This window comes from Leptinotarsa decemlineata, unplaced genomic scaffold (assembly GCF_025532065.1).
Source record: "Leptinotarsa decemlineata unplaced genomic scaffold, Ldec_3_MD MMD2_tig00000026_RagTag_RagTag, whole genome shotgun sequence".
Taxonomy (NCBI): domain Eukaryota; kingdom Metazoa; phylum Arthropoda; class Insecta; order Coleoptera; family Chrysomelidae; genus Leptinotarsa; species Leptinotarsa decemlineata.
Genome location: NW_027412539.1, coordinates 204,004 through 227,958, shown reverse-complemented (window position 1 = coordinate 227,958; position 23,955 = coordinate 204,004).

The following is a 23,955-nucleotide window of genomic DNA, read 5'->3' as shown; positions in this document are numbered from 1 at the left end:
TGATAATATAAAATCTTATTGAATTGTTTTCCCACTCTCTGTTCAGCCCAAGAATACAATGTTGCCGGACTGTCCTCAACTTAAATTAAAACAAAGGCGAGAACACAATGAAAACGACCGTTTAATAAAAACTGATGGAACCGATGACGGATTTACTCATATATCAAGAAAAAAGAACAAGAATAAAACATTCAGCAAACAAAACAGTGTTTCTGCAAGTGGAACTAGAAAAACAGTGATTGGTACGCCTACACTGGTCAACAATAGCGATGGGCCATCCTTTTCTGTTGATGTGAAGAAAGTGTGGCTACACATCGACAGATGTGAACCAGAGGTGAGAGCTGAGAAAATTGAACAATATCTAGAGAATAAATTTTGTAACAAACAGTTTAGTGTGCACGCATTACGACGAAATGGTAATCCTTCTTTTGAAGTTGGTGCACCATGAGTACTAGAAAAAGACTTATTCGTCGAATCCTTATGGCCGAAAAATGTTATAGTAAAAGAGTTCAAGTTTTTAGATCTCACCACAACAACAGGCGATCTTACATCCAAAGAAGCATGAACTATACCTGAATTTCCCACCATAATAAAACATGTTGGTAAAAAGTGTACTATTGAAATCATTAGTTAGAAAATACGTAGTATCAAAAGTAAAATTCACGAGTTCAATGCTCTTTTGGATGAAGTGGATGCTGAAGTAGTAACGATTGATGAACATTGGCTGGAAGAGAATGAAATTGAAATTTATAAGTTAGACAATTACTCAGTAGTAAGCTACTCAAGTAGGAAAACAATGAGAAATGGCGGCACTGCAAAATACGCTAAAAAAAAAATTGAAATAAAAAAAATCAACATTGGTAACGTGACCTGTACTGAAAAAGACTTTGAGTTCTGCTGCTCAGACCTTCGGTTAAATACTACAGTTAACACCATTATATGTATTTACAGGTCTCCAGATGGGGATATGAACGTATTTTTGAATGGTGTGGCAGATCTCTTAGATGTGTTATTCAAACAAAATCAGTATATAGTAGTGTGTGGAGATTTCAACCTAAATTTTCTGAATATACATGACCTGAATGTAGTGAATGTCATTAATCTGTTCTCAATATAAAACCTGTCAGATCAGGTGAAAGAGATGACCAGATTAACAACGAACAGTAGTTCCTTAATTGATAATATTTTCACCAATATAAACACGGATTTATGCACATGTAATGTAATCAAAACAGATATATCAGATCATTATACACAGATATTCAAGTTTGTTCAATCAATCTCCTATAACAAGCGATTGACTAGTTACCAAAGACAATTTACCGATGATAACTTGACAAACTTTTATAATTCACTAAACATTGAGGGGATGGCAAGAAGTAAATACACAAATTGATATAGATTCAATGTACAATATTTTAATTTTTTTATTACTATTTTAACATCGGATTTTCTTTTAGGAAAGTAGCAAATTTTCAAAAAAGAAAACTGAAAAAATGGGTAACACCCGAGATCAGGGAATGGGCGCGGAGATTGCGCGATATCTATTCATTTTACAAAGGAACCAAGCTTGAAAATCTACACCTGAAATATAAGGCTGAAAAAAAAAATATAAACATGCGATCATCAGGGCTAAAATAGAGTACAATGACAATATTATCAGTAATTCGCAAAATAAAGTTACGTGGACCATGTTCAGTAACGTAACGTTTACATGCGCTCTTATAGCTTCAGATCACGTGGTCCATTTCAGATATTGTGCGTTCATTAAACACACAAATATTTATTCACAAAAATCCCTCCCAATACATTGTGCTTGTTGTGCAGTGTGCTTGTTTTTCATAAGAGTCTATACAAAATCGACATTTTTAATCCATCTGTTGTGTTTGTTATCCAAACCCAGCCATTTAACGTACATTTTTTATCTTTCTACCTCAAGACTTTTTCCACGAGATATATATCAGGAGTTGCAGTTTTTTGTAATTATTCACCATAGAAAGCACCCCTAATAGATGCATCCTGCATATCTTCTAGCATAAAGGTGGCGGGATTGGTAATGTTGACTTTGATAATTTTGAATAATTCCGTAGTCCAATTGGGCGTATAGCCGTTTTCGAAAACGTGTTTTGCATTAATGATTCATGCAACATCATCGAATTTGAATTTTCTCGGTCCAGCTATTTCAGATGGGTGTATGTTGATTTAAGAATTCGTTTTTCGTTGGTTTTGGTGATTTTCGAAGGTTGTATGCCCGTCTTCAAATGTCGCGTATCATTGTAGGATTTTGTGATTTCAGGCAAGACATTCAACTATTTGTAGGTGCCATTCAGACTAAAATATTTTAAAATCCTTTCTTACAAGTTTTTAATGGTACGTTCAAACCATAGAAGCCTTAGCGATGCTGTACGAGTTATGGAACGACCGTTCACACGGATTGCTGCTCTCACGGAAACATGATCTGCTGACAGCGGTTTTCCAAGAAATCCTTATCTGGACTTGCGAGGCGACGTTCATCATTTTAACGTTCTTTTTTATTCATTCTATTTGTAACTCTTGATAGAAAGTCATTTTCAATTGTACATTTATAAAATAAATATTTTTTAAAAACACAATTATCCGTTCAAAGTATTCAACTGGCACAGTCGGTAGGATTTGTGCAGTGCGTTGAAAGTAATTTTTCGCGACTTGAAGTGTCTACTTCTTAAGCACAAATTCGAAAAATCGTGATCCATCGAGGATTGTACCGGACGGACCAAGAAACAACCTTTCTTCTAGAGGCTACAAAGAATCATTGGAGGAGGAACTGGAGACTACAAGATTTTGGACCACCAAAATAACTGTAAGTGCCAAATTCCCTTTTCGCTTTTACTGAACCCTCTGCATAAGGATTTCGGTGAAGATAATTTAGGGCAGTTCATTGCGAACAAAATCGGTGTCTATTCTAGACGAGTGATTTAAGAAGAAAAAAAATCAATTTTGTGAATTTCTGTTAAGAAATTTCAATAAATTCGAATCTGAAGTCAATAATACAGAATTATTGATTGAATATTGATTCATGAACGAACTTGGCGATATTTCAAATAGACTAGGTATTTTATCAGTACAAGAAAATTCAGCAGTTAGCGAAAGTAATTCTGAACCTGAACTACTATTACCAATAATAACAATGGCTCCACCACAGCAACAAAATGTTCAAATTAACTGGGATCTTTTCAAGTCTCGACTTAGTAATCTCAAACCTTTCGATGGTGACAGTAACGCACATGATAAATTTATTGATAGGTGTGATTCATTGAATAATACCTATGGAACATTTAACGATACATCTTTAAACGAACATGTATTTGAATGCATCCAGGAAAAATTAATTGGGAAAGCAGAATACATGGTTGGAAATCGACCAGAACTCAATACTTGAGAAAGTTTGAAAAATACTCTGAAACAGTGTTGTTCTGACCGTGGGAATAAAGATTGTCTCGTTCTGGAACTAACGAGGAGTCGACCTCATAAAGGTGAAGACTTATTCAGTTTCGGAAGTAGGTTGCAACTAATTAAAAGTAGCGTATTACAGAGAATCAGTAATGATTCTGATTCGAGTAGAGAAGAGAAACTTTGTCAAATAACACATTATGATAAAGTTGCACTTGGTACATTCATTGCTGGATGTACAGGTATTCTCAGAAATAATTTACACCTTAAAAACCCAAATTCTCTGAAAACGCAATGGCGTATGTGAACGAATACGAAAATTTTGAAAAGTTGTATGGCATCGCCCAAGATAACTATAGAACGAAATTCAATACTCATACCAACAGACATACCCACATGACCAATGTCCCAATGAACACCACCGTTCAACAAACAATACTAAATCAATCACAAAGACTTCTCTCCGAGACCATTTGGCCCAAAAAACCAATAAATGTCCAACCCAGGCAACTACCACCCCGAAAATATCCTACTGATCCAGAAGTGTTTGGTACCCCTCAAAATGTCTTCAAACCAAATCAATTGCCAAAACCTGAACCCATGTCCATTACTTCTAGAAACCCCATTAGGATGTCCCACCAACAAATTCCTCAATACCGGCAACCCCCAGAACCAAATTCAGAACGCAATATGGTTCAAACCAATTCCAAAACCAACCACGATTCTTCCAAAAGAATCAAAAGCCAAATTTCATTTCAGAGGAATTATTTTCAAATGAATATGAAAACCCGATTGATTTTTATGATCAACCTACCGACCAATATCGATATTATGAACACCCAAATCCAGAGGAAAACCCTGATCAAGGCAATCATTTCGAAAATAAATTCGATCAACAACAACCTTGTATCTCAAACGATGACATTTCAGACCCTGACGAAATCGCAAATTTTCAGACGACGAGCCAACGAGACCAATCGAGCTAGCTGAAACCAATCCCTCATGCAATAATGCCTTACCATATGTAGAAACCAAAAACCCAAAATTAAAACTACTTATCGATACGGAAAGCTCTTGATCGCTAATCAAACCTTCGATAATTGAAAAATTATTTCCAGATAAAATATATCACTCCAATACCTTTATAAAAACGGCAACTGGTTGTCAAAAGGTCAGATATCAAGCTTCAATACCAGCCTTTTCTGAATTTAATACGGATTATGAAATTGATTTAATCTTATTCGATTTTCATGAATATTTCGATGGTGTTTCAGGACTGACAGATTTAATAAACATGAACCTCAATATCGATTTGATTATTGAGAAATTGATACGAAAAAATACTGAAATACCTTTCTGGAAACCCGCTGGAAAAGATGATAAAAAATCTACCAGTGAGTGTGTATGGAGGCGAAATTTTGACAATCGAAGGAACTATTGATAATCTTATTATTCCACAAATATTGACTATTGCCAAAAACGGATATGCCCCGATTGAAATTCAAAACCTCACCATAAAAACGATTTTAGTAAAACAACTCAAACCCTACCTGTCACCCAATTTGTATCCTCGACATACGAAATATTCACTCTCGAATCTTTCACAAACCCCGACAGACAGACAGATGACCATTCCGTATCAAACGAAGCTGACCTGAATATCGCAGACTTAATTCGCATTGACCACATGAATTCGGAGGAAAAAACCGCTATAAGCAGAGTATGCAAAGAATATTCTGATATATTTCTCAAACTTCAAAAATCAAACTTGAGATAAGGACTACAGATGAAATACCGGTACACACCAAATCATATAGGTATCCAAAAGTTCACAGACAAGAAGTCCAACGTCAGATCAACGATATGCTTGAGAAAAATATCATACGACCTAGCTGTAGCCCGTCGGTCGTCCCCCATTTGGATCGTGCCCAAAAAACTCGATTCATCTGGTGAACAAAAATGGAGAATACTTGTTGATTATCGTAAAATCAACGAAAAAACTATCAATGATCGATACCCAATCCCCAATATTATTGACATATTGGATGAATTGGGACTATTGGGCTATTATCGAAAATTCATTAAGAATTTCGCCAGGCTCACAAAACATATTACCAAATGTCTATAAAGAAAAATGAAAAAGTAGAGCACACGAAAGACTATTGATTGCTTCAATACATGCAAATCAATACTGATGTCTGAACCTGTTCTAGCATATCCTGACTTCGAGAAACCATTCGAACTGACTACAGACGCCTCAAATTTCGCAATAGGCGCCATATCATCTCAAAATGACCACCCAATATGATATGCCTCCCGGACACTAAACCCAGCAGAAGTCAATTATTCGACAATCGAAAAAGAACTTCTTGACATCGTCTGAAGCTGTAAATATTTCCGGCCCTATTTATTCCGTCGAAAGTTCACAATATTTTCCGATCACAAACCCCTTCAGTGGTTATTTTCATTGAAAGAACCCAACTCTAGGTTGGTACGCTGGCGTTTAAAACTCGAAGAGTTTAAATATGTCATAAAGTATAAAAAAGGCAAGTCAAATCAAGCAGCTGATGCCCTTTCTAGAAACCCTTCCAACGTTGATTTGAATGCCTTTGAAACTTCATCCATTCAAAATAATCCAGGTGACGTCGACGAAATAATCAGAGACATATTGACAAATTCCGAAGGAATCCCCGAATTGGACGAGACCGTTCTCCAAATTATCGAAACCCCCGAAAAATCCACAGAAAATCAATATAATTTCTGACATTCAAATCATTCCTCCAAAAGAAAAAGAAGAAAATTCTGACTTAGAAACTCTTCACACTTCACTTGAGGACTCTATATAATATTCCCATTTCAGAACAGGCTATAAATGCATATAAAAACCAGGTAATCATCACACTTGGGGATATGGAAAACCTGAAGTTCAAGATCGAAAAAGTTTTTGAAAATTCTCGGTCATATGTCACATTACCGAGAAAAAACATCAAAAATAAGATCGTCAAATTACTCAAAGAATACATTCATCCAAAACGAACGTACGCACTTCACTCCAAGGACCCTTCATTGCAAAGGCTTTTCAGCAATACGATACAATATCTTTTCAAAAATGCCTCTTTCAAAATTGTCGAATGTCCCACATTCCTACTGATGTAGAAACATCAAATGACCCAAGAGGAAAAACTTCAACTTTACCACACGACGAAAAAAACGTGTCACAGAGGTATCAATGAAATGAAACAATCTCTGAGTTCACGTTTTTATTTGCCTAAAATAATTGATGATATCCAAAATTTTGTCAATAACTGCGGAATATGTCAAAAGAATAAATATGATCGAAATCCCCCAATCATCAACATCAATCTCACTCCTACCACTTCAGAACCATTCGAAAATATTCATATCGATACATTCACGATATCGAACGGAAGTTTCACTACAATTATCGATTCCTTTTCTCGATATGGTCAAGCATATCCCTTAAGAGCCCTTAAGAGTCCTAGTTCTCGAAAATCTTCTCAATTTCATTTCTCATCATGGATTACCGCTAAAAATTACCACTGACTCTGGTAATGAGTTCAAAAATAAAGAACTAGAAAACTTTTGTAAATTATATCGAATAGAACTTCATTATACAACTCCCAAAAAAAGAAATTACAATTCCCCCGTTGAGAGGTTTCACTCGACCTTGATCTAACATTATCGATGCTTGAGAGAGGAAAACAAGAATCTTTCCCTGAGCAGTTAATGAAACGTGCCCTCCTAGGATACAATAACTCAATTCATAGTGTCACAAAATTCACCCCGTTCAAAGTAGTAAAAGGTCACATTAATAATACGAATCCATTCGATCTCAGTAATCATATGATTATTTCAGAATACGTTAAAGCCCATGAAGACACTATCCAAAAATTATACCAATCTATACAACAGACAAACCAACAAACCAAGGAAAAATGTATAGAAAAGAAAAATGAAAACCGAGATGAACCCCCGATTTTTCTGATCAACAAGTAGCATATATCAGTACCAAAGCACGACAAAAAGACCGACCCAAATTCAATAAGACTAAAATACTCAAGGAAACAAAAATGAAGCTAAAAACCAACAGAGGAACCTATCACAGAAATATTGCCCGGAAGCCCAAGACTAACAAAAAAACCTTGTTACAGGGAACCAACGAAAATGAGGTTACCAATCCTGACCCTAATACTTCACGTACTACAAGTACTATGTGACGAAGACATTCAAATCAATACCATTCATTCTTCCCATAAAATTAGGCAACGACAAAATTATCTATAGTAAACATACATTTCTTCACTACATCGATTTGAGTCCAATTATCAATCAATTGAATAACTTGAAAATATATTTCAATATAATCAAAAATAATTTCAATAAAGAAAATGTTACCAATCCAATTTCCTACCATGGTCTATCCGAAAATATGCTTCAGAGAACTGAATATCTCATTCAAACAACTCAGAAAAAACTGGACAACATTCAACCACATATTCGTGTTGAACGTGGTATGACCAATGGAATCGGCAAAATCAATAAATGGCTTTTCGGAACACTTGACGCTGATGACGGAAAGCTTTACGATCAAACCATTGCAATATTGGAAAAAAATCAAGAAAATATCATTCACGAATTGAATCTTCAAACCTCTCTATCAAAACAAATAATCAATCATTATAATCGAACCATTTGAAGGCTCAATTCAAATCAAGAAACGCTCGAAAACAGCTTGAAAACATTTCAGTTTGCCATTCAAAAAACCATTGTCGATCTCAAAAATTATATCAGTTTTCAAGGCGTACTTTCTCAGATCATTTTGGACTGCCAAAATATCATAACATTCATTGACAACCTAGAAGACGCAATTACCTTCGCAAAATTGAATGCTTCGCATAATTCAATTATATCCAGTTCAGATCTGGAAGAAATGATAAAATACTTGAGTCAAATTAACGATGAAAGCGAAATTCCAAAATTCGAAAATATTTTGTCATATTATTAATTCTTTGGCACACAAGTTACATTTTCGAACACGAAATTAATTTTCTCAATTCATGTTCCAATTATCAGAAACGAAATTTTTATGTCCTATCACCTGTACCCCATCATCCAAAACCACCATATTTTTGTCCTCAAATATCCCTATTTGGCACGAGCAGCTTCGAAAAATCAATTCGAATCAAACCTGTGTCCATTATTGGAGGAAACATATTTCTGTATCAAAGACTACTACCCATAGGACCAGTGCACACAACCCAGCTGATTGAAGGCAATATCACAACAAATTGCCAACCCATCCCAATCAACGTAGGCGAATCCATAGCCGAACAAATCACCCAAGAAGAAGTGCTGATCATCCCCGTACGAGAAGAAAGAATTTTCTCAAAGTGCAGAGCTGATCGATATATCGATCGTCACACTCGTCAAAATACCCAAATCATGTGAAATCCGAATAACCCACAAGACGTTTTCAACAACATGGAAATTCAAAAGGGAAAACCTCTGATTCTGCCAAAAATCCAAATCAACAATGTGGAAACCCCGAATGGCTACGAGACGCAAAACTTCTCCAAACTCAACTTAGACGAAATGTACGAGCTCCACAACTTGGCAGGAAAGTTGTCAACAGAGAAAAAGATTGATGTAGTCGATAACACCAACAACACGTTGATCTTCGGAATCATCTTCGAATCGATCATACTGATACTGATTCTGATGGTATGTATCAGAAAGAAGAAAGAAAGGGCCATACTCAAATGGCTTCGTTCTAGGAAGACAAAAAAGGACGATAATACCCCGGAAATCGAAATGGTTTCTTCCAGACAAAAATGATTTCGTCATTTTTGAACTAAAGGGGGGGGGAGTTATGGAACGACCGTTATCACGGATTGCTGCTCTCACGGAAACATGATATGCTGACAGCGGTTTTCCAAGAAATCCTTATCTGGACTTGCGAGGCGACGTTCATCATTTTAACGTCGCCTCGTACAACTTACGTATTGTAGTGATTAATTCCATGTTTTTTCATCAAAGTTTGAAACTTATTGTTGTGAAATTCTTTACCTTGATCGGTTTGTAAATTTTTTGGACAACGTTTCGTATGTGTCAAGATATCTGCGAACGTTTTGGTAATTTCCTCTCCCGTTTTCGATTTCAGTGGTCTAGTCCACACAAATTTCGAAAAACAATCTATGACGACTAGAATCAGTCTGAAATTTCGATTTTTGTAAGCGAACAATCTCATTTCAGCCAAGTCCATCTGCCTTAAGTCATCTATTCCTTTGATAACTGTACGGCGTCGAGGATAATTTTTTCTAATTGGTTTATGTAGTTTGTTGACAAGTTGAATCTTGTCTTTGACAGCCATGACAGTAGTTAGTTTCAGATTTCAGAACCTCTCCCCACCACTTTCAACCTTGTAATTACCTCTAGGTCACACGAAGTAGCGAAGGTGACTGTTTTGGGTTTAACCTTGGAAGACCTTCATTCTTACCCTATATTTTCGACAAGGTGACTTTGACTTCCAATGAATTCGAGCTAGTTTTGCATCACACGATCTAACGTAACCAAGGTGACTTTGAACGATTGTTCAAGGTCGAGTTTGACCTTGAACAACCTTGATCAACGTTACACAACGCAGGCAAGGTGACTTTGAGGCAGTGTTTTGGGTTTGACTTTGAATGACCTTCATCAACTTCCCATATTTTCAACAAGACGACTTCGACTCTGAATGAACTCGAGCCAGTTACGGTACTTTCTTGAAGTTTTGAACCTACACGACACAACGTAGCCAAGATGACTTGAGAAGTTGTTATGAGTTTGACCTTCAGCAACCTTGACCTACGTCATACGGCAACGCAGACAAGGTGACGTTGAGGTGGTGTTTTGAGTTTAACCTTGAATAACCTTCATTAACTCTCTATATTTTCGACAAGACGACTTTAATCTCGATTGAGCTCAAGCCAATTACGCAGCTTCCTTGTTGTATAGATGACTTTGAACGATTGTTTTGAGTTTGCCTTCGAACGACCCTGACATACGTCACACGACAAAAGCAAGGTGACTTTGAGGTAATATTTTAAGTTCGATTTCGAACGACTTTCATTGATCCACGTTGTTATTCAGAATATTCGACTTTGAACGACTTTCAGCCACATCGACGAAGAGACTTTTGGAGTGCGTTTTCAGTTTGACTTTGAGTGAGTGACCTTCTGCAATATCATGTGCTTTTGCTGATGTAAATTTGAGGGCGCTCGTGTATTCTCCTTCGCTCCTCCACTTTTTGAATGAACATATAAAAGAGGTACCACTCATTCACAGGAGTTAGTTTGATATCGCTCGTATTGAATATATCTACAAATATGTTTCACTGTGATAGGTGTAGTAAAAGTTTCAGCCGTAAAGACAACATGCGTCGTCATCAAATGCAGTCCTGCAGGCCGGATAATGTTGAAGTGCCTGTGAATATGCTCCAAAACATTGGAGCATAGAACAAATTCCTGAACGGAATTTGAGGATTTTGTGAAAATCATAAACAGCGCATATAGGATTGTTAGCTACAGAATCGAAAGTAAGAATCTACATTTAGACTATCAATCTTTCTTCAATGAAGTGAGGCATGAAGTTGTGACTTTGATTGATCGAATGGTGAAAGTTCATAACACCTTGAAAGTGAACATGGAGTTGTTTGGGAGGTACATACTTCAGACGCAGGAAATATTAGAGGTTAAGTATTTTAAAAGCTAAAACCAAATTGTTGATCAATCAAACAACCTAGAAGAGGTATATAGGAGATTCGTCGACACGTTATCTGCAAAAGCTGTGGAATTTCAAGAACGTGACTCAGGTATATTATCTACATAAATATGAAATATTTCAGTCATTGAACGAATAATGTGTTCACAGGTTGGACTCTGGAGAAAGTTGTTTTTATCGAAGTAAACATCAACAAATATAGTCGTCTCAGTGGATCCTACTACATAAAGCTTCCAGAATTCATCGCTTTGAAAAGGGCAATAGTTAATGTGATTAATGAAAATCATTTTTGCTTCGCTTAGGCGGTGACATCAGCTCTGCGACCAGCGCAAACGAGAACTTCTGAAGTAGGATCATATCCAGACTTCAGAGATGTACTTAATGTTGAAGGTATATATTCTCCCATAAAATTACGTGATATTCCAAAATTTGAGAATATGAATGATTGTTCAGACAATGTTTATGGGTTAGAAACAACTTTCGAAAACAACAAACCGAAATATGAAATTGTGGGTCCTCTTTATTTCGCACGGCGGAAACTCGGTCTCCATGTAAATTTATTGAACATCACCGATGAATCTGGTAATAGCCACTATTGCTGGATAACAAATCTATTAAGGTTAGTTTCATCACAAATTTCATCCCACGGCCATAGGATGTATTTTTGTGATGGGTGCTTGATGAATTTTTCAGATGAACGCAAATCATTGCGATATCAGTTGAATGATTGCAATTTTATTTGTACCACCATTCCACAACGCAAATCAAAACTGATAAATGTGGTAGGGCCATACCGGAAAATATCTTGAAATTTGAAAATTTTGAAAGGCAGTTGAAAGTCCCCTTCGTGGTATACGCTGATTTTGAATCAATTCTGAAGCCTATACACACAAATGAACCGGATACAACACGTTCCTTCACAAATAAATCATTTATTCACGAGCCATACGTATTCTCATACCAAATTCGTTGTTCTTTCGATGATTCAGCCTCCAAATTTGTTCTATATCGTGGGGAGGACGCTGCCAAAGTATTTGTAGCCAGACTGGAGTCTGACCTGAGGGCCATCTACTATACATATTTGAATCGTATCGTGCCAATGAAGCCAGTAACAGCCTCAGAGGAGCATGAATTTTCAACTGCTGATACTTGCGGTATTTGTGAGAAACCCTTCGAATTGGGTGACGTCATAGTGGGAGATCATTGTCACTTGACGGAAAGGAAAAGATATGGAGCTGCACATTCTCGATATAATTTGAATTACAAGTTACCGAATTTCGTTCCAATAATTTTCCATAATTTGAGCGGCTATGACAGCCACTTGTTCATGAAAGAGTTATCTAATAAGAACAAGGTGGAGGTTATCGGTCAAAGAAAGGAAAATTAAATTTTTTTCACTAAGCATCTATTGATGGGTACCACAATAGATACATTTTTTAAATTGAAAAAACAATTCCAAAAGCTGAGATTTAGCGATAGCTTCAGATTCATGGCGTCATCACTGCAGCAATTAGGGGAGAGCTTGTCAGATGAGCAATGTTATGAAACACGGAAGTGTTTTCCGGAAGATGAAAAATTTCTTTTGATGAGACAGAAAGGAGTTTTTCCCTAAAGTTTTGTCAAAGATTTGACCACTATAGATGGTACTGAGCTACCATCAAAATCCGATTTTTATGATCAATTGAACGAGAAACATATATCTAACGATGATTATGAGAGGGCAAAACGTGTATGGTCCTTGTTTGAGTGTGAAACGTTGAGGGACTATTCAGATCTGTATTTGAAATCAGATGTATTGGTTTTATGCGGTATTTTCGAAAATTTCCGTAATATATGTCTGGATCAATATAAATTAGATCCAGCCCACTATTTCACCTCTCCCGGCGATTCTTGAGATGCCATGCTCAAATACACAGGTGTAGAGCTGGAACTGCTTACAGATATTGACATGACAACTTTTTTCCAAAAGGGTATTCGTGGGGGTAATAGTCAGTGTTCTGAAAGAAAGCATATTGCTAATAATCGTGTTCTGCCAGATTATAATGAAAATGAAGCATCATCATTCATCACTTATTTGGACGCTACGAACCTATATGGTCACATTATGTCCCAACCATTACCGACAGGTGGGTTTTCATGGCTCTCCGAACAAGAAATTTTTCAACTAGATATCATGGGTGTTCCAAACGATGGTCCTAAGGGTTATGCTCTGGAAGTAGATGTCCATTACCCTGAAGAACTTCACGATGCACATTCGGATCGTTCTGAATGAACTCCAAATAACGTTCTCCATTCAATCGGTCCTGTAGAACGAATGGTCCTATAAGATGGTTTCCTATGATACCAGCCCAAACATTCACGTTGAATTTCCGTTGGTGTTTGGTTTGCAATAGCTCATGGGGATTTTCTTCGGCCCATATATGGAGATTATGAGAGTTGATAACTCCATCTCTACTGAAACCTGCTTCATCAGTGAATAAAACTCGATTAATAAAAGTCATATCCTCTCTTTGTCTATCTATGAACCATTTGGCATATTCCAGTCGTGCTGGAAAATCTTGAGGTGCCATGGCATGTACCTTCTGGATGTGAAATGAGTGGAGCAGTTGTTCCCTAACTATTCTATGAATAGTGGACTTGGATGTATGGAACTGTTCTGATAGATTTCTGATGCTCATTGAAGGATCATCAGCGACGGCTTCCAAAATATTTTCCTCCAATACAACGGTACGTACAGTCCTAGGAGCGCCCTCACCACCTCGTTTTGGCAAAACTGTACCAACAATAATATCGAAATAAAACAACGTGCTCAAATTAATTATCAATTATTACATACCTGTCTCCCTCAAGCTGCGATCGACACGCTCGAATGTTTCTCTTGACGGTACCGTTCGATTGGGAAAATGCTCGGAATACAGACGACGAGCTTCTGGAGCATTACAAAATGCTCGTCCATAAAATACATGCATATCTGCATATTCATTGAATGTAAACCGTTCGGCCATATCAAAAAAATTCAAAATATCCTATAGAATATTGACAATACAATGATAGTCATATGACAACGCACCACTCAACAAAACAAAATCGCATTCCAGTTTCTCATTTTTTATCAAAACTTTCTAAAAGGTTTTTTTGTCAACATCTGTGAAAGGAATGGAACATAATTATTCCCTGGATATTTTTCACCTGATCATGTGCAGCCGTTTTTGTAGTTCATTCGTTTGCTTTTTATTAGTATAGTAAATATTTTTTCCGATGTGCGTTTTTTCAGCTAAATTTAGATTCGTGTTAAAGAATTTCTCCCATAAAATTATAATTATCAGTGAAACTCCTCAACAGTTTAGCTGTGAAGAAGAATTTGAAACATTCGAATGTTGAGTTTCATGAGATTCAGATAACTGATCAACACGAAACGTGATTATTCCACACGTATTATGTACATACAAAATATGGAATGAATTCGATATTTCATAGTAGAGTACCTTGTTAGTTTAAAAACACCACGAATCTACAGAACTTGATATTTCTTTTGAAAAAATATCTGCTATCACAATTGTGACTTAAACTTCCATATAGGTACTGTACTTTTTGTTTACGACTTCATTTTAGCATACTTTGTATTATTCCTGTTATAAATGTTGTTGAATTAACGTTATCATTATTATTTCTGCTTTGATAATTATTCATTTCAAATAATGGTGGACGAGCGGGTTTGATGTCGTCGAGTAGAACTACATTTTTATCAAGACTCGTTGCTCCGATCGACTTTCCACACGAGTACTTTTATTCATAAAATTGTCCAAGTAACCTTATTTTGTTGAAAAATATTGAAAAATATCTGTCATTTCAAAGTTTTGGGGTGTGGACCATCGGGGGTAGTCCGTTCCTGACTTTGTAGCAAAACAACTGACTCCTGCATGAAAGCTCATCGACGGAATTCATTTGTTTAGTCAATTACTAAAATTTGGATGATTTTGAATATTCACTTGAAAAGTTATCAAAGAAAAACATTTTTCATTTTGTAACTTCGAGGGCCCGTTACTTGAGTACGAAGACTTTTAGGAAAAAAAGTTATATGAAGTACTGGTGATATTTTGACCCCATCTATACATTCCCGAGAGGAAAAGAGGAAGTCCAGGGACACCCTGTATATATATATATATATATATATATATATATATATATATATATATATATATATATAACAGAATAATTAGTGACTGGATTAACTATCAATCGATTTAATTCGTGAGGTTGCAGTCAATAGCTGGGCTGTTACAGAGAAAACTCTTTGTTATATGTCAGCTTTCGGTATATTTCACACCTTCGTCAGGACAACTACAATAATAAGATTATATATCTTGTAAAGAATATATAAATATGGAGAACTTACTAACGTGAGAATAAAATATAAAATGGTTCAAAAACAGATAGAAAAACATTAATAAATGACAGTTAATAAAAATTTTTGGCTGACAATGTCAAGTGGGAAAATTCTGAATGATACTCGAATTACTAGATTTTTTATTTTCTTTATCATATTTCAGTAGGTACGTGTAAATTTTGCTGAGACTATCAATATCAGTTCGTTTATTCATTGAATATTCTTCGTTATTAATATGTATCATTTCCAAAAATATTCTTTTCGTTGTATTGGTTTCTCTATCTAAAATATTTGGATTTTCAAAATTCATTTTATGATCCTCCGAATTAACATGTTCTGTTAATGCACAAGAATTAACATTTCGTCTACAGTCGCTCTTATGGGAAGTGATGCGACTACTTAGAGGTCTAAGTCTATATATATATATATATATATATATATATATATATATATATATATATATATATATATATAAGAGGAAGGGTAGTCGTTGCTGACTAGTTAAGAATAAAAACTATTGGATAGTGGGGTATTGCAGCAAGTAAATGAGTACTCTTTTAAGTTAGTCCAAGCTTTCGGAAAATTTTATTTCCATCATCAGGGAGACTACAATAATATAAGTTTTAAGGTAAAATCAAAAATATTAATTGTTCATGACTTACATCTTATGTGAGGATGGTTACATTGATGTTAAAGAAAAAATGTTGATACATTGGAGAAGATGAAACTTGATACACAATTCTAAATGCTTGAGATTATTTTTTATAAAATATTGTTATTCGTCAGACCGTTATTCATACCATGCGTGCAGGATTCAAATGAACGAGTCTGAGAATAGAACGTTAAAATGCCAGAGTGACATCTGTCAATTGATAAAACTTATATGCTCTCACTAGGAGTACCAAGTGTACTCTAGTGTATAATGTAAAATTTATGTTTGGTAAAATTATTATGAAAGATTAAATTTAAGATATATTATACAATGGAATTGTTTAAATTGATATTGTTTTTGTAAAAGCTTTTATCTAGAGTCAATAAGTAGGAATAAATTTCACTCAAGTGATTAATGTCTGTTTTTTTATTCATACAATTGTTATTTTCAAAAATGTAAGACATTTCTAGAAAGGACCTCTTAACTGAGGTTGATTCAGTGGCTAATACTTTCATTGCGTTATAATTCATAAGGTGGTCCAAATTATTCACATGGTCTGCTAAAGAGCATCTTTCTGGATGTAATCTACAGTCACTTTTGTGCGAAGTAATTCTAGCACCTAATGATCGTGAAGTTTGGCCAATATATATCCTGTCACATGATTGACACGGAATACTATACACAACATTCACTTGGTTTATTAGAGGGACCTTGTCCTTGACTTTGCTATGGATTGATTTAATGGTAAGTACCGTTTTATTGGCTATTTTAATGTTAGGTAAATTTTGAAAAATCCTAGATAGTTTGGGAGTGATCTCCTTGATGAAAGGTAAGGATGTAAAAATGAATTGGGCTGGAGCATCACTAGTTATATTGTCATTGACAGGGAGGGTTAAATTGGAAGTTAAATTATAGTTTTCTAGAGATGTTGGTGTACTGAACAAAATATTATTTATCAAACGGATTGGATAAGAATTTTCTATGAAAAGATTAGCAAGAATTTTAAGATTTTTACTATGGAAGCTTATGTCAGAGATTTTTAGCACTCTATTTTTCAGTTGCTTGACCAAGTTCACTTTCATCGAATGTTTATGATACGATAGGTAGTTCATGTATCTACCTGAGCTGCAAGGTTTTCTGTATCAGTCAATTAAGACTTTGTTATCTGTTGTTCTGATGAACTTTGTATCCAGGAATGGTACTGACTGCAAGTTATCTTCTGTTTCTATCGTAAACTGAATGTATGGGTCGTAACTGTTGAGAGTGTCGAAAATCTCATTGATGCCATCATGAGGCAATGAAACTATGATATCATCTACATATTTTTTCAAAAAATGAGGTTTAAAGGATAATACTGGTAATACTGTGTCCAATACATCATCCATCACATATGTTGCTAATATTGGAGAAATAGATGCTCCCATGGGAGTTCCAAAGGTTTGCTTGTAAAATTTGTTATTGAAGGAAAAGTATGTGCTGTTAAAAAGGAAGGTTAATAATTTGGAAAAGATTTCTTCATCAATGTTACAATGATTACTTATGTTGCTCCAATTCTTATGGATTGATCTCAGACATGCTTCTAAATAGACATTACTAAATAAGGAGACTACATCCAGACTAGCTATGATATAGTTTGGAGGTAAAGTAGTGTTATTAAATTTTTCTGTTACTTCAAATGAATCTTTTATATAGTAGTCATTGTCATATTCATATGCTTTGGTCAAAATACTAGTTAAAAGGGAGGCTAGAGCCTCAGTAGGCGCACCTATAGAGGCTACAATAGGTCTCACCGATAGTGTAGGTTTATGTATTTTGGGTAAAGCATAGAACCTCGGAGCGATACCATTATAGCAAGTAAGTTTCTTTTTTGTTATTTCATCAATATAGTTACTAACTTTAAGTTCTTTAATGAAGGTATTACATTTTCTTTGAATGGAGGTTGTTGGATCTTTATTTAATTCTGTATATGATGTATTATTTAGGATGATCTCATTTGACAAATTTATATACTGTTCTTTTTCCATAACCACTGTGATATTGCCTTTGTCTGAAGAGGTTAAGATTAAATTTGGGTTTTCTTTCAAAAATTTTTTTGACTTTAATAATAAATTTCGAAACACTGTTGTATGGTGAGATGTGTTATGGATATGATTGGTAATAACGTTGGAAGCCCTTGCCATAGTGATATTTCTCTGAGACTGGTCTAGGATATTCGATGTAATATAATCTACATCAGCCAAAATCCTCTTGATAGAAATGTCCTTACCTACTAATGGTTCAATACTAAATTTGGGGCCTAATGCCAGAAACTTTGATACCTCATCAGGGATGGGTATGTTCGAAATGTTCTTAATCCATTTAGGATTTGATTTTAATTTTAAATCTAAATTTGTTTGTTTTAAACTATTAATTTTATTGATATTCTTTAATTTGACTCTATGGAAAATTTTGTTATATGCTTTAAGTTGTCTGCTCATGAAATTTTGAAAAATTAATTCACCTGTTTGTGATATTATATTACTCTTTAGTGACTCCAGAAGCTTTTCCAATTTTTGTATCAATTTATGATTCGACAAAATTTCTATATTCAAAAGTTTTATTCCTAACCTGTAATTTTGTTCTTTGAAGTTGGTGTACACTTCTTGTCTTTGTAAGAGGGATTCTATCGGTCTGGTAGTATTCGTGATGTGATTCGGGTGAATATTGAATTTTCTGCACTGTAATAGGAAACTTTTTCTATTAATCTCTTTGGCTAGTTTCATTTTAGTTTTGGACCATAGTTTCACGTCCTTCAATGTCATGTCTCCGTAAGTAGTTCCAACGGATTGGTAGAACCCCATGCCTGTAGATTAGAGGAAGGGTAGTCGTTGCTGACTAGTTAAGAATATAAACTATTGGATAGTGGGGTATTGTCAATGACAATATAACTAGTGATGCTCCAGCCCAATTCATTTTTACATCCTTACCTTTTATCAAGGAGATCACTCCCAAACTATCTAGGATTTTTCAAAATTTACCTAACATTAAAATAGCCAATAAAACGGTACTTACCATTAAATCAATCCATAGCAAAGTCAAGGACAAGGTCCCTCTAATAAACCAAGTGAATGTTGTGTATAGTAATCCGTGTCAATCATGTGACAGGATATATATTGGCCAAACTTCACGATCATTAGGTGCTAGAATTACTTCGCACAAAAGTGACTGTAGATTACATCCAGAAAGATGCTCTTTAGCAGACCATGTGAATAATTTGGACCACCTTATGAATTATAACGCAATGAAAGTATTAGCCACTGAATCAACCTCAGTTAAGAGGTCCTTTCTAGAAATGTCTTACATTTTTGAAAATAACAATTGTATGAATAAAAAAACAGACATTAATCACTTGAGTGAAATTTATTCCTACTTATTGACTCTAGATAAAAGCTTTTACAAAAAACAATATCAATTTAAACAATTCCATTGTATAATATATCTTAAATTAAATCTTTCATAATAATTTTACCAAACATAAATTTCACATTATACACTAGAGTACACTTGGTACTCCTAGTGAGAGCATATAAGTTTTATCAATTGACAGATGTCACTCTGGCATTTTAACGTTCTATTCTCAGACTCGTTCATTTGAATCCTGCACGCATGGTATGAATAACGGTCTGACGAATAACAATATTTTATTAAAAATAATCTCAAGCATTTAGAATTGTGTATCAAGTTTCATCTTCTCCAATGTATCAACATTTTTTCTTTAATATCAATGTAACCATCCTCACATAATACCCCACTGTCCAATAGTTTTTATTCTTAACTAGTCAGCAACGACTACCCTTCCTCTAATCTACAGGCATGGGGTTCTACCAATCCGTTGGAACTACTTACGGAGACATGACATTGAAGGACGTGAAACTATGGTCCAAAACTGAAATGAAACTAGCCAAAGAGATTAATAGAAAAAGTTTCCTATTACAGTGCAGAAAATTCAATATTCTCCCGAATCACATCACGAATACTACCAGACCGATAGAATCCCTCTTACAAAGACAAGAAGTGTACACCAACTTCAAAGAACAAAATTACAGGTTAGGAATAAAACTTTTGAATATAGAAATTTCGTCAAATCATAAATTGATACAAAAATTGGAAAAGCTTCTGGAGTCACTAAAGAGTAATATAATATCACAAACAGGTGAATTAATTTTTCAAAATTTCATGAGCAGACAACTTAAAGCATATAACAAAATTTTCCATAGAGTCAAATTAAAGAATATCAATGAAATTAATAGTTTAAAACAAACAAATTTAGATTTAAAATTAAAATCAAATCCTAAATGGATTAAGAACATTTCGAACATACCCATCCCTGATGAGGTATCAAAGTTTCTGGCATTAGGCCCCAAATTTAGTATTGAACCATTAGTAGGTAAGGACATTTCTATCAAGAGGATTTTGGCTGATGTAGATTATATTACATCGAATATCCTAGACCAGTCTCAGAGAAATATCACTATGGCAAGGGCTTCCAACGTTATTACCAATCATATCCATAACACATCTCACCATACAACAGTGTTTCGAAATTTATTATTAAAGTCAAAAAAATTTTTGAAAGAAAACCCAAATTTAATCTTAACTTCTTCAGACAAAGGCAATATCACAGTGGTTATGGAAAAAGAACAGTATATAAATTTGTCAAATGAGATCATCCTAAATAATACATCATATACAGAATTAAATAAAGATCCAACAACCTCCATTCAAAGAAAATGTAATACCTTCATTAAAGAACTTAAAGTTAGTAACTATATTGATGAAATAACAAAAAATAAACTTACTTGCTATAATGGTATCGCTCCGAGGTTCTATGCTTTACCCAAAATACATAAACCTACACTATCGGTGAGACCTATTGTAGCCTCTATAGGTGCGCCTACTGAGGCTCTAGCCTCCCTTTTAACTAGTATTTTGACCAAAGCATATGAATATGACAATGACTACTATATAAAAGATTCATTTGAAGTAACAGAAAAATTTAATAACACTACTTTACCTCCAAACTATATCATAGCTAGTCTGGATGTAGTCTCCTTATTTAGTAACGTCTATTTAGAAGCATGTCTGAGATCAATCCATAAGAATTGGAGCAACATAAGTAATCATTGTAACATTGATGAAGAAACCTTTTCCAAATTATTAACCTTCCTTTTTAACAGCACATACTTTTCCTTCAATAACAAATTTTACAAGCAAACCTTTGGAACTCCCATGGGAGCATCTATTTCTCCAATATTAGCAACATATGTGATGGATGATGTATTGGACACAGTATTACCAGTATTATCCTTTAAACCTCATTTTTTGAAAAAATATGTAGATGATATCATAGTTTCATTGCCTCATGATGGCATCAATGAGATTCTTGACACTCTCAACAGTTACGACCCATACATTCAGTTTACGATAGAAACAGAAGATAACTTGCAGTCAGTACCATTCCTGGATACAAAGTTCATCAGAACAACAGATAACAAAGTCTTAATTGACTGGTACAGAAAACCTTGCAGCTCAGGTAGATACATGAACTACCTATCGTATCATAAACATTCGATGAAAGTGAACTTGGTCAAGCAACTGAAAAATAGAGTGCTAAAAATCTCTGACATAAGCTTCCATAGTAAAAATCTTAAAATTCTTGCTAATCTTTTCATAGAAAATTCTTATCCAATCCGTTTGATAAATAATATTTTGTTCAGTACACCAACATCTCTAGAAAACTATAATTTAACTTCCAATTTAACCCTCCCTGTCGATGACAATATAACTAGTGATGCTCCAGCCCAATTCATTTTTACATCCTTACCTTTTATCAAGGAGATCACTCCCAAACTATCTAGGATTTTTCAAAATTTACCTAACATTAAAATAGCCAATAAAACGGTACTTACCATTAAATCAATCCATAGCAAAGTCAAGGACAAGGTCCCTCTAATAAACCAAGTGAATGTTGTGTATAGTATTCCGTGTCAATCATGTGACAGGATATATATTGGCCAAACTTCACGATCATTAGGTGCTAGAATTACTTCGCACAAAAGTGACTGTAGATTACATCCAGAAAGATGCTCTTTAGCAGACCATGTGAATAATTTGGACCACCTTATGAATTATAACGCAATGAAAGTATTAGCCACTGAATCAACCTCAGTTAAGAGGTCCTTTCTAGAAATGTCTTACATTTTTGAAAATAACAATTGTATGAATAAAAAAACAGACATTAATCACTTGAGTGAAATTTATTCCTACTTATTGACTCTAGATAAAAGCTTTTACAAAAACAATATCAATTTAAACAATTCCATTGTATAATATATCTTAAATTTAATCTTTCATAATAATTTTACCAAACATAAATTTTACATTATACACTAGAGTACACTTGGTACTCCTAGTGAGAGCATATAAGTTTTATCAATTGACAGATGTCACTCTGGCATTTTAACGTTCTATTCTCAGACTCGTTCATTTGAATCCTGCACGCATGGTATGAATAACGGTCTGACGAATAACAATATTTTATAAAAAATAATCTCAAGCATTTAGAATTGTGTATCAAGTTTCATCTTCTCCAATGTATCAACATTTTTTCTTTAACATCAATGTAACCATCCTCACATAAGATGTAAGTCATGAACAATTAATATTTTTGATTTTACCTTAAAACTTATATTATTGTAGTTTCCCTGATGATGGAAATAAAATTTTCCGAAAGCTTGGACTAACTTAAAAGAGTACTCATTTACTTGCTGCAATACCCCACTATCCAATAGTTTTTATTTTTTATATATATATATATATATATATATATATATATATATATATATATATATATATATATATATATATATATATATATATATATGTATATGTTACGGATGATATCTGAGAGTGATAATAAAAATGCGTGATGATAGAATCTGCGTAGTAATCTGAAGTTAGCAGTAATCTTTATTGGACTCCAACTTCTGAAGCGCCTCAATCAAGCGATTGGGCTGCAAACTACGATATCTGAGAATAAACTACATATCCTCAACTGAGCGGTTGACCCGCGAATTAAAATAATCCGCGGATAATTCGCGTGTCGAAAAAATTTCTAAGCAGAGCGGAGCGAAGCGGACCACATCTGTTTCCTATCTTTATCCCGCGACATATGATTCATTCAACGGATTAAGTCGTGATTCATTTCGCCGCGGTCGCGGATCCGCGGTTGCAACCGCGTCATAACTGTTGGACGGGAATTTCGTTAGTGAAGTTCCAAATCTTTCATACCAATCTACAGAAGATTCACTGTCGTGAAAATTGGATTCTGATGATCCCGGTCTGTCCAGAGAAGAAGAATCTTCAGAAATATGCACCACAGGATTGGAGTAAGCCTCAGGTTGTGGAAAAACGTACGAGTTTGTAGACCTGCGTCGCTCTTCCTCATCTAGATGCTCCAATTCTTGCTCCATTAGTAGTTGTGATATTTTAAATTTAATGATAGCCTGTCGTCTTTTTGAAATTTTTTTTACAGTCTTAACATATCCTTTGAATATATCATCAATGTCTTCACATGCACTTTCTGCAGTTTTCCTATCAAAATAAGAAATAACTTGCTCTACAGATGATGAAGATGATTGGTGTTTTGCTGGCTGATTTTACCGTTGGC